This window comes from Scyliorhinus canicula, chromosome 5, assembly GCF_902713615.1.
Source record: "Scyliorhinus canicula chromosome 5, sScyCan1.1, whole genome shotgun sequence".
NCBI classification, from domain to species: Eukaryota; Metazoa; Chordata; class Chondrichthyes; order Carcharhiniformes; family Scyliorhinidae; genus Scyliorhinus; species Scyliorhinus canicula.
The window spans coordinates 215,494,860-215,508,046 of NC_052150.1; the positions used below are offsets into that span (position 1 = coordinate 215,494,860).

A 13,187-nucleotide genomic window follows, 5' to 3' on the forward strand; every position below is an offset into this window, starting at 1 on the left:
ATTGACAACACTGTCAGCCAGAGAAACTTAAGGCAAGCAAAGGGGGGGGAGGGGGGATTTTCCGTACCCCACGCGGCGGGTTTCGTGGTGGTGGTAGGTGGCCTACCGTGAGCCATCAGCGGAACTCAAAGATCCCATTGGCGACAATGGACGGAAAATCCCCCCATCCAAAGTCTATTTTCCAGACAGAAAATCCCCCCCTCCAAAGTCTATTCTACAGCAAGTGGAGTTTATGGCTTGAATTTTCCGGCACGTCCCACCATGGAAGTCGTCGTGGGTGGGGAGGGAATTGTGATGGTCCATTAAAAAACTCATTGACTTCGGGCGGGAATTTTGGGTCGCATGGCAGCAGGACTGAAAAATTCCGGCCAATGTTACAGCACAGTTCATTTATTCAACAGAGTGCAATTAAGCAGAACTTCAATTAACCACAATCAGCACATGGCTACAGCAGTGGGTGGAGGATGGTTATATAATACTAGAACATACAGTGCATAAGGAGGCTATTCGGCCCATCGTGTCTGCACCAACCCATTTCCTCACTTCCACACTCTCCCCATAACCCAACCTAACCTTTTTTGAACACTAAAGGCAATTTATCATGGCCAATCCACCTAACCTGCACATCTTTGGACTGTGGGAGGAAACCGGAGCACCCGGAGGAAACCCACGCAGACACGGGAGAAACATGCAGACTCCACACAGACAGCGACCCAGCAGGGAATCGAACCTGGGACCCTGGCGCTGTGAAGCCACAGTGCTAGCCACTTGTGCTACCCTGATTATTTGTGTGGAAGATAGTTGCATAATACAAATGATGTGTTTTCACACAACTCCAGTCACATACAGCAATGTGGTCTTCATAGGATCATAGGATCCCGACAGTGCAGAAGGAGGCCATTCGGCCAATCTAGTCTGCACTGACTCTCCGAAAAAGCACCTCACCAAGGTCCACTCACCCGTCCCATACCTGCAGCCCCGTAACCTGACCCACACATCTTTGGACACTAAGGGGCAATTTAGCACAGCCAATCCACCTAACCTGCACATCTTTGGACACCGGAGCACCCGGAGGAAACCCACACAGACACGGGGAGAAAGTAGTCACCCAAGGTCAGAATTGAACTGTGAGGAAACAGTGCTGACCGTTGTGCCACCGTCTTCAGGTGTTTGACAGGGAAACAATCCAAACATCTCCATTCTGGCAAGACTTGCAGCCCACCAACAAAATGATGTTGATCAAGCTTTTCAGGCGTAATAAAAAAAAACACTTTTATCACACTTAACTTGAATTAAACCGAGGGAGAATTGTCAGTGTGCTGTGGTTCTATGCTGGGAAGAGCTTAAAATTTCCTAGTCTCACGACTCGAATTGCAGATATGGACAGATTTTTTACACAGGAACACGAGTAGGCCATTCAGCCCCTCGAACCTATCCCGCCATTTAATGAGATTATAGCTGATCTGTGACCTAACTCCATATACCTGCCTTCGGCCTCCATAAGCCTGTTTGTGGGAGAGTGTTCCAAACTTTTTGAGTGAAAAAGTTCTTTCTCACATCTCTCCTCAATGGCCTGGCCCTAATATTTACACTACACCCGCCTAGGTTTAGAATCTCCAACCAGTGGAAATAGTTTATCTTTATCTGCCCTGACTTTCCCTGGACATATCTTGAATACTTCAATCAGATCAGCCCTTAACCTTCGAAATTCTAGCGAAAACGGGCCTAATTTGTGTAATCTCTCCTCATAACTTCACCCCTATAGTCCAGGTATCATTTTAGTAAACCTACAATGCACTCCCTCCAAGGTCAAAATATTCTTCTTAAGGTGTGGTACCCAGATCTGCTCACAGTGACTCCAAGTGGGATCTAACCAGGGTTTTGTAAAGCTGCAGCATAATCTCTGTCTTTATACTCCAATCCTCTTGCTTCAAGCGCTAGCATTACATTAGCCTTTTACATTATTTTCTGCACTTGTTCTTGGCATTTTAAGGATCTATGCATCTGAACCATCAAATCTATTTGGACATGCAAACATACCTAACCTCTTCCCAATGTATCTCACCACTCACTGCCATACCCCTACCACTACGCAAGCAATTGAAACCCTCACTATAAATATCCTGGAGTTACTAGAACATAGAACAGTACAGCACAGAACAGGCCCATCGGCCCTCAATGTTGTGCCGAGCAATGATCACCCTACTCAAACCCACGTATCCACCCTATACCCGTAACCCAACAACCCCCCCCCCCCATTAACCTTACTTTTATTAGGACACTACGGGCAATTTAGCATGGCCAATCCACCTAACCCGCACATCTTTGGACTGTGGGAGGAAACCGGAGCACCCGGAGGAAACCCACGCACACAGGGGGAGGACGTGCAGACTCCACACAGACAGTGACCCAGCCTGGAACCGAACCTGGGACCCTGGAGCTGTGAAGCATTTATGCTAACCACCATACTACCCTGCTGCCCCAAAATGTTGACCAAAATCACAACTGGACCAGCTATTTAAATACTGGGGCTATAAGAACGGGTCAGAGGCTAGGAATTCTTCAGAGTAACTCACTCATTTGTTATAAATCTGCCTCTTTGTTCTCTAGAGCGTCCTAGAAAGTGAAGGGACAACCCCCACAGCTGTTCTTTCCTGTAATGATAATAATCGCTTATTGTCACGAGTAGGCTTCAATTAAGTTACTGTGAAAAAACCCTAGTTGCCACATTCCGGCGCCTGTTCGGGGAGGCCGGTACGGGAATTGAACCCGCGCCACTGGCCTTGTTCTGCATTACAAGCCAGCTGTTTAGCCCACTGTGCTAAACCAGCCCCTATTAATGAGATAACGAACAGGCGGCACAGGGTAGCACTGCTGCCTCACAGCGCCAGGGACCCGGGTTCAATTCCGGCCTTGGGTGACTGTATGTGTGGAGTTTGCGTTTTCTCCCCTTGTCTGTGTGGGTTTCTTCCGGGTGCTCTGGTTTCCTCCCACAGTCCAAAGATGTCCAGAAAAAAAGGTTAGGTGGGGTTACTGAGTTACAGGGATAGGGTGCGTGTGTGGGCTTGGATAGGGGGCTCTTTCAGAGGGTTGGTGCTGACCCGGTGGGCCGAATGGCCTCCGTCTGCAATGTAGTGATTTTATGATATGAGTAACTGCCTAAGTGGTATAGGAGTACAGATGAGCACATTTGCACTTTATTGTCACTAACTGTTTAATGGTTTAAATGGTTTTAAAGGTTGCAGCTAAGGAAAGCGGACAAAGGAAGCCCCATCCCAGGGACCACCCCCAACATGAGCCTCTCTAGCCCAGTACCAGCCCCGCTGTCCCCCACCTCCACGAAGGACCCATACTCGGCACCCTGTCGGCAATTGTTGGGAGTGTACTTGCCACCTTGCCGCCCTTCAGACAAGGTGCCAGGTCCACACTCCTCAATACTTGCACCAATTCACATCATCGGCTGGGGTGGGAGGGTCTGAGCATCCCACCTGGCTTGTGAATAGTGCGTCCTGCCCGCCAATGACATGCGGGGTGGCACAGTGGCACAGTGATTAGCACTGCTGCCTCACAGTGCCAGGACCCCGAATTCAATTCGAACTTCGGGTGTCTGTGCGGCGTCTGCACGTTCTCCCCGTGTCTGCGTGGGTTTCCTCCGGTGCTCCGGTTTCCTCCCACAGCCCAAAGATGTGCAGGTTAGGTGAACCGGCCATGTTAATATTGCCCAATGGTTAGTTGTGGTTGCGGGTATAGGGGCGGGGGATTGGGTCTAGGTAGTGTGCTCTATCGGAGGAAGGGCTGGTGCAGACTCAATGGGCCGAATGGCCTCCTTCTGCACTGTAGGGATTCTATGGTGCAAAATAGCTCTAATGAGCTGCTTGCATGATCCCGCTGAGTCGGGGTGGGAAGTCCGGCTGGGAAACCTGTTCGGCTGGCGGAGGGGGCACCTGAGACTCTCGGCCGGTTTGCCGCCCCAGCTCGGATCCCGATTCTCCACCCAAATGGGATTCTTGATCTTAGCGACAGAGAACGGGAATCCCGACCACTGGCTCAAATAAGGCAGTCTGCCTCAGAGAGCAGTGTACATACCGAGCAGCACACTATAGTTACAAGATACTAGTCATTTGCTGATGAACACCATTTACCCCCCCCCCCCCCCCCCCCACCCCCACCCAGTCGCTCATTTTATTGGAAACAAAAAATAACCTGCCATTATATCCCATTTGAAATAGTTGCAAAGGAACTGCAGCTAATCAGCGGCTAGCTCAGATACTCGGCTTAATTTGAGCCTTTGGAGATCAGTTTTTCCTCGCCACTTGCTGAAAGGCTGAGTAAAGGCCTGATTACCGAATGCCAATCTGGCTCACGTTACTGACACTTCTCAGCCGCAGGCTTAGATATACCCTTCTCCCCCTCGCTCTCTGAATCAATGGCTCGAAGCACCGCCAAGTATTTCAAAGTGCTTGAGTGCCCTCACCCTCTTCATACCCAAAGTGATAAGAAACAGACTTTAGTGAGATCTTGTCAAGTTCTGGCCTGTGACACGTCAGCCCCTTTGCAAAGGGTGTATAAAGGAAAATTATATCATCTCGCTGTTCCAGAAATGGTAGCGTTACAGTTCCAAACATCCAGAAACAGCAGTCCAGCAGCAAGTTACACAGCACCTGCTATAATCTAGCTCCTTCCATCATCTGCAGAATAAGACATCCTTAGTGGGAACAGATTTAGGATCTGGATTCAATTGGACTAATGGGTTCTGGATTCAATAGAATATGCAGGTTCCGGATTCCCATAGATCCCAAGAGTGCAGACCGAGACCATTCAGCCCATCGAGACTGCACTGACCGTCTGAAAGAGCACTGTCCCTCCCCCCACTTCCCACCCCTATTCCTGTAACCCTGCACATTGATCATGGCCAAACCACCTAACCTGCACATCTTTGGACTGTGGGAGGAAACCAGAGCACCCGAAGGAAACTCACGTAGACATGGGGAGAACGTGCAAACTCCACACAGTCACCCAAGACCGGAATCGAACCTAGGTCTCTGACACTGTGAGGTAGCAATGCTAACCACTGTGCCACGATGATATATTTTTTATAACTGTTTTTATTGGGTTTTTGAACAAAGTATATTTACCGTTATGTACACAGAATAAGAAATATATATATATACATATATATACATATATAGAAGAGAAGGGCACACCCAAACATACCAAAAAAAAAGAAATAATAAAAAATAAAATAGAATAACTGGTAGGGTATTGTGCACCGGCTCAACAGTCGCAACTCTGTATAACTGGCAAAATTATTTACAGCACATAAGTAGGTGACTGGTTGTGGGGGGGAGTGGGGGGGGGGGGTGCAGACTGGGGAGGTAAATATACATTTGGGTGCCAGAGAAATAATTACAGTGGGCAATACTCGAATGGGTCTGGTGTTGGTGTTGCCGCTTGCTTCTCCCGGACGGATCTCGCTGACGTTGTCTTCTCGCGCTCACCTCCGCTTCAGCCGTTCCTCATGCCTTTCGTCTGTATTCTCCTTGTTCTGTGTTCCTGGAGATGCCAAGTTTGTTATCATTTCCCGTGCCCTCCTTCCGGCCATTATTCCCCTGCCTCCCCCCCAGCTCCCTGGTTCTCCTCTCTTGTACCCTGTCCCTTACCTCTATCCCCCCCCCCCCCCCCACCTCCTGTGGTTCGCCTTTCTTTCCTCTTAGGTTTAGCTGTCCCCCATCCCCCCCCTCTCCCGGTCTATTTCTCCCTCTCATGCCTTGGCTACTTTCCCCTGATTCTTGGCTACCTGGCTTTTCCTCTGCTTGTTCGTTGGCCACAAACAGGTCCCGGAACAATTGCGAGAATGGCTCCCACGTTCTGTGGAAGCCGTCGTCTGACCCTCAGATGGCGAATTTGATTTACTCCATTTGGAGAGATGTCGAGAGGTCGGACAGCCAGTCTGCAGCTTTGGGTGGTGCTGCTGACCGCCAGCCAAACAGGATTCTACGGCGGGCGATCAGGGAGGCAAAGGCAAGGGCGTCCGCCCTCCTCCCCAGGAATAGATCTGGCTGATCTGACATGTGGTCATACATGTCGCTACAATTTCCTTTATCTAGTATGCTTGCGTCCAGTAACTCTTCCAGTAACCTATGTTGTGGTGGTTGTGGATATATCCTTGTCTCCTTTCGTAGAAAGTTTTTGAATTGTAGATTGTGGTGAATGTACATCATGTAATTCACACTGTATAGTATTGCGTTCACACTGTATAGCATTGTGTCCTTGTGGGCTCTGTCTGTGAGCCGTTGCACAGCTCTGCCCACAGGGGGAGATGAGGCTCTGCCCATGGCCCCTCCCACTACCGGAAGTATAAAGAGCTGCAGCCTTGTGAGTCTGCCCTCAGTTCTTCTGGTCGCAGGCAGGCTCAGTTATAAGTCTATTAAAGCCACAGTTTACTTCCTATCGTGTCTCGAGTGAATTGATGGTCACATCATAGATACCTTATCTCATTCCCCCTGGCTAGCTGGAATTTCTCTGTCAGTTAATCTAGTGTTGCGATCCTGCCATCCGTGTATAGGTCCCTGACTGTCAGTGTCCGTCCGTCCTGCCCCCACCTTTTGAAGGTGGCGTCAGTCAGTGCTGGTGTGAATCTATGGTTGTTGCAGATGGGAGCTTTGTCCGACATTTTGGTTAGGCCAAATTGCTGCCGTAGTTGGTTCCAGGATTGGAGGGTGGCTGTCACCACTGGGCTGCTGGAGTGTTTTTTGGGTGGGGATGGGAGTGTTTCCGTGGCGAGGGCCCGGAGGGAGGTCCCCATGCAGGAGGCCTCTTCCGCACGTACCCACTCGGCATCTGGCTCTTTGATCCATCCCCTTATTCCCTTGGCCGTCGCCACCCAGTGGTAGAATTGTAGGTTTGGGAGGGCTAGCCCCCCATGGATTTTGTTTTTTGTAGGACATTCTTTGGGATTCTAGCATTCTCTTCCCCCCCCCCCCCCCCCCCACATTACGAACACCATGATTAGTTTGTCCAGTGCTTTGAAAAAGGCCTTGCGGAATGTAGATCAGAATGGATCTAAGTAGGAAGAGGTACCTGGGCAGTACGTTCATTTTGATCCCCCGCGAAGGAGAGAGGGAGTGTGTTCCATCTTTGCAAGTCCTTTTTTACTTCCTCCGTCAAACCGGTGAGGCTCCATTTGTGGATCCATTACAAGCCATGCGCTATTTGGATCCCCAGGTAGCGGAATTTGTGTCGGTCTTGTTTAAACGACAGTCCCGTTAGTGCTGCCCCCCCTACTTGTGGGTGCACCGGGAAGATCTCGCTTTTGCTCATGTTGAGTTTGTAGCCCGAGAAGGCACCAAACTCTTTCAGGAGCGCGATGATTCCGTCCATGCTGCTTTGTGGGTCCGAAATGTAGAGGAACAGGTCATCTGCATTGAGTGAGACTCTGTGCTCTCTGCCGCCCCTACAGATCCCCCTCCAGCTTTTGATGCTCTGAGCGCGATTGCTAGCGGTTCAATCGCTAGAGCGAACAGCAGCGGGGACAGTGGGCATCCTTGTCTGGTGCCCCTGTGCAGCTGGAAGTATCGGGCGCTGGTGTTGTTGGTCCGTACGCCCGCCATGGGAGCGTTGTATCGGAGCTTTACCCAGGAGGTGAACCCTGTTCCAAGCCCGAACCGCTCCAGTACCTCTGAGGTATTTCCATTCGACTCTGTCGAAGGCCTTTTCTGCGTCTAGGGAGATGATCACCTCTGGTGTTCTCTCCCTGGAGGGGGTCATTATCACGTTCAGCAGGCGCCTGATGTTCGAGGTAAGCTGTCTACCTTTGACGAAGCCCGTCTGGTCCTCTGCGACCACCTCTGGTACACAGTCTTCTAGCCTTTTGGCTAGGATTTTGGCCAGTATTTTGGCATCTGCATTTAGCAGTGAGATGGGTCTGTATGACCCACATTCCGTTGGGTCTTTGTCTTTCTTAGGTATCAGCGAGATTGAGGCCTGTGCTAGCGTACGTGGCAGTGTGCCCCAGCAAGAAAGTCTGTGAACATCTCACACAGGTGCGGGGCCAGCGCTGTCACAAATGTTTTGTAGAAGTCCGCCGGGAATCCATCTGGTCCCGGCACCCTCCCCGCCTGCATGGAGCTAATGCTGTCCATGATCTCTCCCAGTGCTAGTGGTGCTTCCAGGCCCCGTTTTCTGCCCTCCCCCACGGCTGGAATGTCCAGTCCATCAGGGAACCGTTTCATCCCGGACTCCCCCATTGGGGGCTCTGAGGTGTACAGCCCTTGGTAGAAGGCCTTGAAGGTTTTGTTGATCTTTTCTGGTCCCACGTGCCTGGTGGAGTTGGAGCACTGCTTTCCGGTGGAGAGCGGATCAAAGTTCCTTTGTAGCTCTTTCCTCTCCACGAGGAGCTATACGGTCGGGGCCTTGGAGTATTTACAGTCTACCTCCAGTGTGGAGTCAACCAGCTGCTACCTAGCCGCACTCTCCTCCCTATCTCTTCACGCTTTGAAAGTGATGATTTCCCCTCTTAGTACGGCCGTGCCATGATGATATCAGGGTTAGGGATTCAATAGGATATCTCACCTTTGAGTTTTTTTATTAATTCTTGGAATCTTGCATGGTACGAGTGACCCCAGGATTTATTGCCCGTCCCTAGTTGCCCAGAGAAGCTGGTAGTGGCTCTGTTTTGATGCAGCTGAGGGCATTTACGCGCCAACCACATTGGTGTGGGACTGGAATCACTAATGGGCTGGATTTGGTCAGCTTGGCGGACTTGGAATTGGGTTTTTCATGACATCCCAACAGCTTCCTGTTAACCACCGATTAATTTCCAGACTTTTAAAAAATGAATTCAACTTCTCAACTGTCATGGTGTGATTTGAATTCATGTTCCTTACACCATTAGCCCAAACCTCTGGAATACTAGTCCAGTAGAATATGTAGCCTGCTCAGTGATCGAGTGAAGGACTCATAGAATCCCTACAGTGCAGAAGGAGGCCATTCGAACCATCGAGTCTGCACTGACCATTTGAAAGACTACCCTACCTTGGCCCAGTCCCCGCCCTATTCCTGCAAGTCCACCCTAAGGGAAAATTCAGCATGACCAAACCACCTAAGCTGCATATCTTTAGACTCCTTTCACTGTTGTTTGTAAATGTGTGATATGAAATCAATTGATGTCCTGGGCAGGGAACGTCAACATCATAAAACTATCCAAAAGCATTCCAAAAGATAACTAATCAAACCCTTTGATTGGAAAAAATTGGGTACTTTACATTTTTTCTAAAAAAAGAACACATTCCAAAAGCATTGGAAGCATAGGGCAGCACGGTAGCACAAGTGGCTAGCACTGTGGCTTCACAACTCCAGGGTCCCAGGTTCGATTCCCGGCTTGGGTCACTGTCTGTGCGGAGTCTGCACGTTCTCCCCATGTCTGCGTGGGTTTCCTCCGGGTGCTCCGGTTTCCTCCCACAGTCCAAAGAGGTGCAGGTTAGGTGGATTGGCTGTGCTCAATTGCCCTTAGTGACCAAAAAAGGTTAGGGGGGGTTAGTGGGTTATGGGTATAGGGTGCAAGTGAGGGTTTAAATGGGTTGGTGCAGACTTGATGGGCCAAATGGCCTCCTTCTGCACTGTATGTTCTATGTATCTATGTAAATTGGAACCCAGAAAAGGTTTTAAGTTGATGTTGGAAACCGGTAGGTTTGAGCACAGACACATTCAGATCACCGTAAAACAAGTCTTTCTTCGCTTGTGGCTCCTGCTACACCTGGCGTGTGTGTTGTTTTCTGCTTTACTTTACCCGGATGGTTTTGATGGGTAGTGTTGATCAAAGAAGAACAAGCTTTGTTAACAAACAAAACTATTTTATTTAACACTACTAACTGGATTTGACACTTACCCTGCAGAAACATACAGTTGATAAATAACACATAAACTAATCTCATCTACATCTAAACTCACCACCAGTTGAAACTACTATCTGCTCTCCCTCACCATCTTCAGTCTGTCTAACTAACTCCTCACTCCTTCTGCTACCGCCTTCTCCAACCTTCTGTCCCACGAGGCTAAGCATCTTCCCTTATATACTCATCGGACTAGCTCCCTCTAGTGGCTGTCTGTATACATTCCATTAACCCTTGCATTACCTTCATGTATGGTAATACCACCACGTGAGCACTGGGGTGGCCTGGTTTCGGATTGGAACCCTGACTCAGGGCACAAATCACTCTAAAAACTATGGATAATTTGTCCTTATGAGCTCAGCACGAGTCTGATTTCCTGAGGTTCCTGCAGGCTGAGTATAATGTGGGTGGAGGGGGGGGGGGGGGGTGGAGGGGGGAACTAGCTAAATTGCTCTTGTCGAGAGGCAGCAGAAACTTGATGGGTTGAATGGCCGCACTCTGTGCTTTGACCATTCTGTTACTCCATGAGCACAGTTCCACTCGGTAACACACAATGTCACAGTGTCACATGATATCAATGCCACACACTATCGCAATGACACACTGTCACAGAAAATCACGCCATGAGAGAGCCCGTTAAGATTGTAAAGCCACTGTTGTTTTCAATTCTGTATGCACTGTGCTAATTATATTGTCGTTTGCTTACCCTAATGTCTATCTCTTTCAGACATTTATCGTAATCAACAAAGGGAAAACCATCTTCCGTTTTAGTGCCACACCTGCATTGTACCTACTGACTCCTTTTCACACTGTTAGAAGGATAGCTATTAAAATTTTAGTACATACATATCCTTTTACTAATTTAATGTTGGAGCAAATGAAGGGAATCTCGTTCGAATCCTGCAGTGCAGGCAGCGAAGAAAACCTCTGTGAGAGGGTGAATAGGATTGCACGCTTATTCCGAGAAAAACCAGGGCTGCGTTTACTGGCAGCAAGGAACTTAAGGAGCTCAAATAATAGAGTTCCAAATTTCAAGGGGATTTGAGAAGGGTTTGAATTTTTAATAATTGCTTCCATTGGTTAGTGATTGGGGCGAGGGAGGGGAGTGGGAATGGGACGAGGGGGAGGTGGGTGAGTGGGAATGGGACGAGGAGGAGGTGGGTACGTGGGAATGGGACAAGGGGGAGGTGGGTGAGTGGGAATGGGACGAGGAGGAGGTGGGTGAGTGGGAATGGGATGAGGAGGAGGTGGGTGAGTGGGAATGGGACAACGGGGAGGTGGGCGAGTGGGAATGGGACAAGGGGGAGGTGGGTGAGTGGGAATGGGACAAGGAGGAGGTGGGTGAGTGGGAATGGGATGAGGAGGAGGTGGGTGAGTGGGAATGGGACGAGGAGGAGGTGGGTGAGTGGGAATGGGACAAGGAGGAGGTGGGTGAGTGGGAATGGGAGAAGGAGGAGGTGGGTGAGTGGGAATAGGACCGGGGGAGATAGGTGAGTGGGAATGGGATGGGGGGAGGTGGGTGAGTGGGAATGGGATGAGGAGGAGGTGGGTGAGTGGGAATGGGATGAGGAGGAGGTGGGTGAGTGGGAATGGGAGAAGGAGGAGGTGGGTGAGTGGAAATGGGACCAGGGTGAGATAGGTGAGTGGAAATGGGGTGAGGGGGGAGGTGGGTGAGTGGAAATGGGACCAGGGTGAGATAGGTGAGTGGAAATGGGGTGAGGGGGGAGGTGGGTGAGTGGGAATGGGACGGGGGGAGATAGGTGAGTGGGAATAGGACCAGGGGGAGATAGGTGAGTGGGAATGGGACGGGGGGAGGTGGGTGAGTGGGAATGGGACGGGGGAGGTGGGTGAGTGGGAATGGGACGGGGGGAGGTGGGTGAGTGGGAATGGGACGGGGGGGAGGTGGGTGAGTGGGAATGGGACCAGGGGGAGATAGGTGAGTGGGAATGGGACGGGGGGAGGTGGGTGAGTGGGAATGGGACGGGGGAGGTGGGTGAGTGGGAATGGGACGGGGGGAGGTGGGTGAGTGGGAATGGGACGGGGGAGGTGGGTGAGTGGGAATGGGATGAGGAGGAGGTGGGTGAGTGGGAATGGGAGAAGGAGGAGGTGGGTGAGTGGGAATAGGACCAGGGGGAGATAGGTGAGTGGGAATGGGATGAGGAGGAGGTGGGTGAATGGGAATAGGACCAGGGGGAGGTGGGTGAGTGGGAATGGGATGAGGAGGAGGTGGGTGAGTGGGAATAGGACCAGGGGGAGGTCAGTGAATGGGATGAGGGGTCAGTTGTAAGTGACTTATTTACCAGAACCTCCTCTGGGTAGAGAGAGGATTAGAAAATGAAAATGAAAAATGAAAATCGCTTATTGTCACAAGTAGGCTTCAATGAAGTTACTGTGAAAAGCCCCTCGTCGCCACATTCCGGCGCCTGTTCGGGAAGGCCGGTACGGGAATTGATCCTGCGCTGCTGGCCTGCTTTGGTCTGCTTTAAAAGCCAGCTATTTAGCCCTGTGCTAAACCAGCCCCTGATTTTGCAGCACTTGTGTGGCAGCCTGTGGGTGGGCCTGAAGCCAGATTTGGCACCTCCGTGACTTTCCTGAATCACATTTCACATTGTCACTGTCATGAGTTTCCATGTCATCTTAAGAGGCCGCTAATCAGACCGGTGGTGTCTTTGAGAGCCGGGGAACAGATTCCGTGGTTTGAGATGACATTCTGAATTGCTAGTGGAACAGCGAGAGGTCAGAAGCTGACCTGTGGCCTGACCTTTGCCACATTCTTATCTTGGCACCCTCAGGGAGGATAGTTAATAAACCCTTCCATGAATTTCAGCTCAATTTTGTGAGAGGTGGCTGACACACTACAGGAGTGATAAATTGCAACATTCCTGCTCTCTAGTATGGGACATGGTTATAGCTCCATTCAATTCTTTAACGTAATTCCCGCACACTGAGACTAGATATTGAGAGGTCCCATAACTGCAAACATTTACCCCCATGATATATTCAGAAATAATCCACCAAGTAGATTTTTAAAATCATTTATCCCTTTTGTTGGTTGATATTATTCCAGAACAATTGTCTGTCTTCACGTCTGTGTGACTGCAGTTAAAACGGTGGCCACTGAAATGGTAATTTGACGGGATGTGGATGTCGCCGGCTAGGCCAGAATTTATTGCCCATTACTAGTTACCCTTCATAAGACCATAAGACATAGGAGCAGAATTAGGCCACTCGGCCCATCGCTCTGATCCATTCAATCATGGCTGATATTTTTCTCATCCCCATTCTCCTGCATTCTCC

The 13,187-nt window shown here is 50.1% G+C and overlaps 1 protein-coding gene across 2 annotated transcripts in view; it reads left to right on the top strand.

Annotated features, from left to right (window-relative positions):
- scn5lab (sodium channel, voltage gated, type V-like, alpha b) overlaps window positions 1-13,187 on the top strand; it is a 707,937-nt gene that overhangs the window by 404,591 nt on the left and 290,159 nt on the right. Inside the window, exon 1 of one of the 2 annotated variants that reach the window (XM_038798481.1) lies at window positions 10,627-10,736. The exons of the other annotated variant lie outside the window; for it this stretch is intronic. The gene's annotated coding sequence lies outside the window, so the exon portion shown is untranslated. Of the gene's footprint in view, window positions 1-10,626; window positions 10,737-13,187 lie in introns of those variants that run through there. 2 annotated transcript variants of the gene reach the window in all.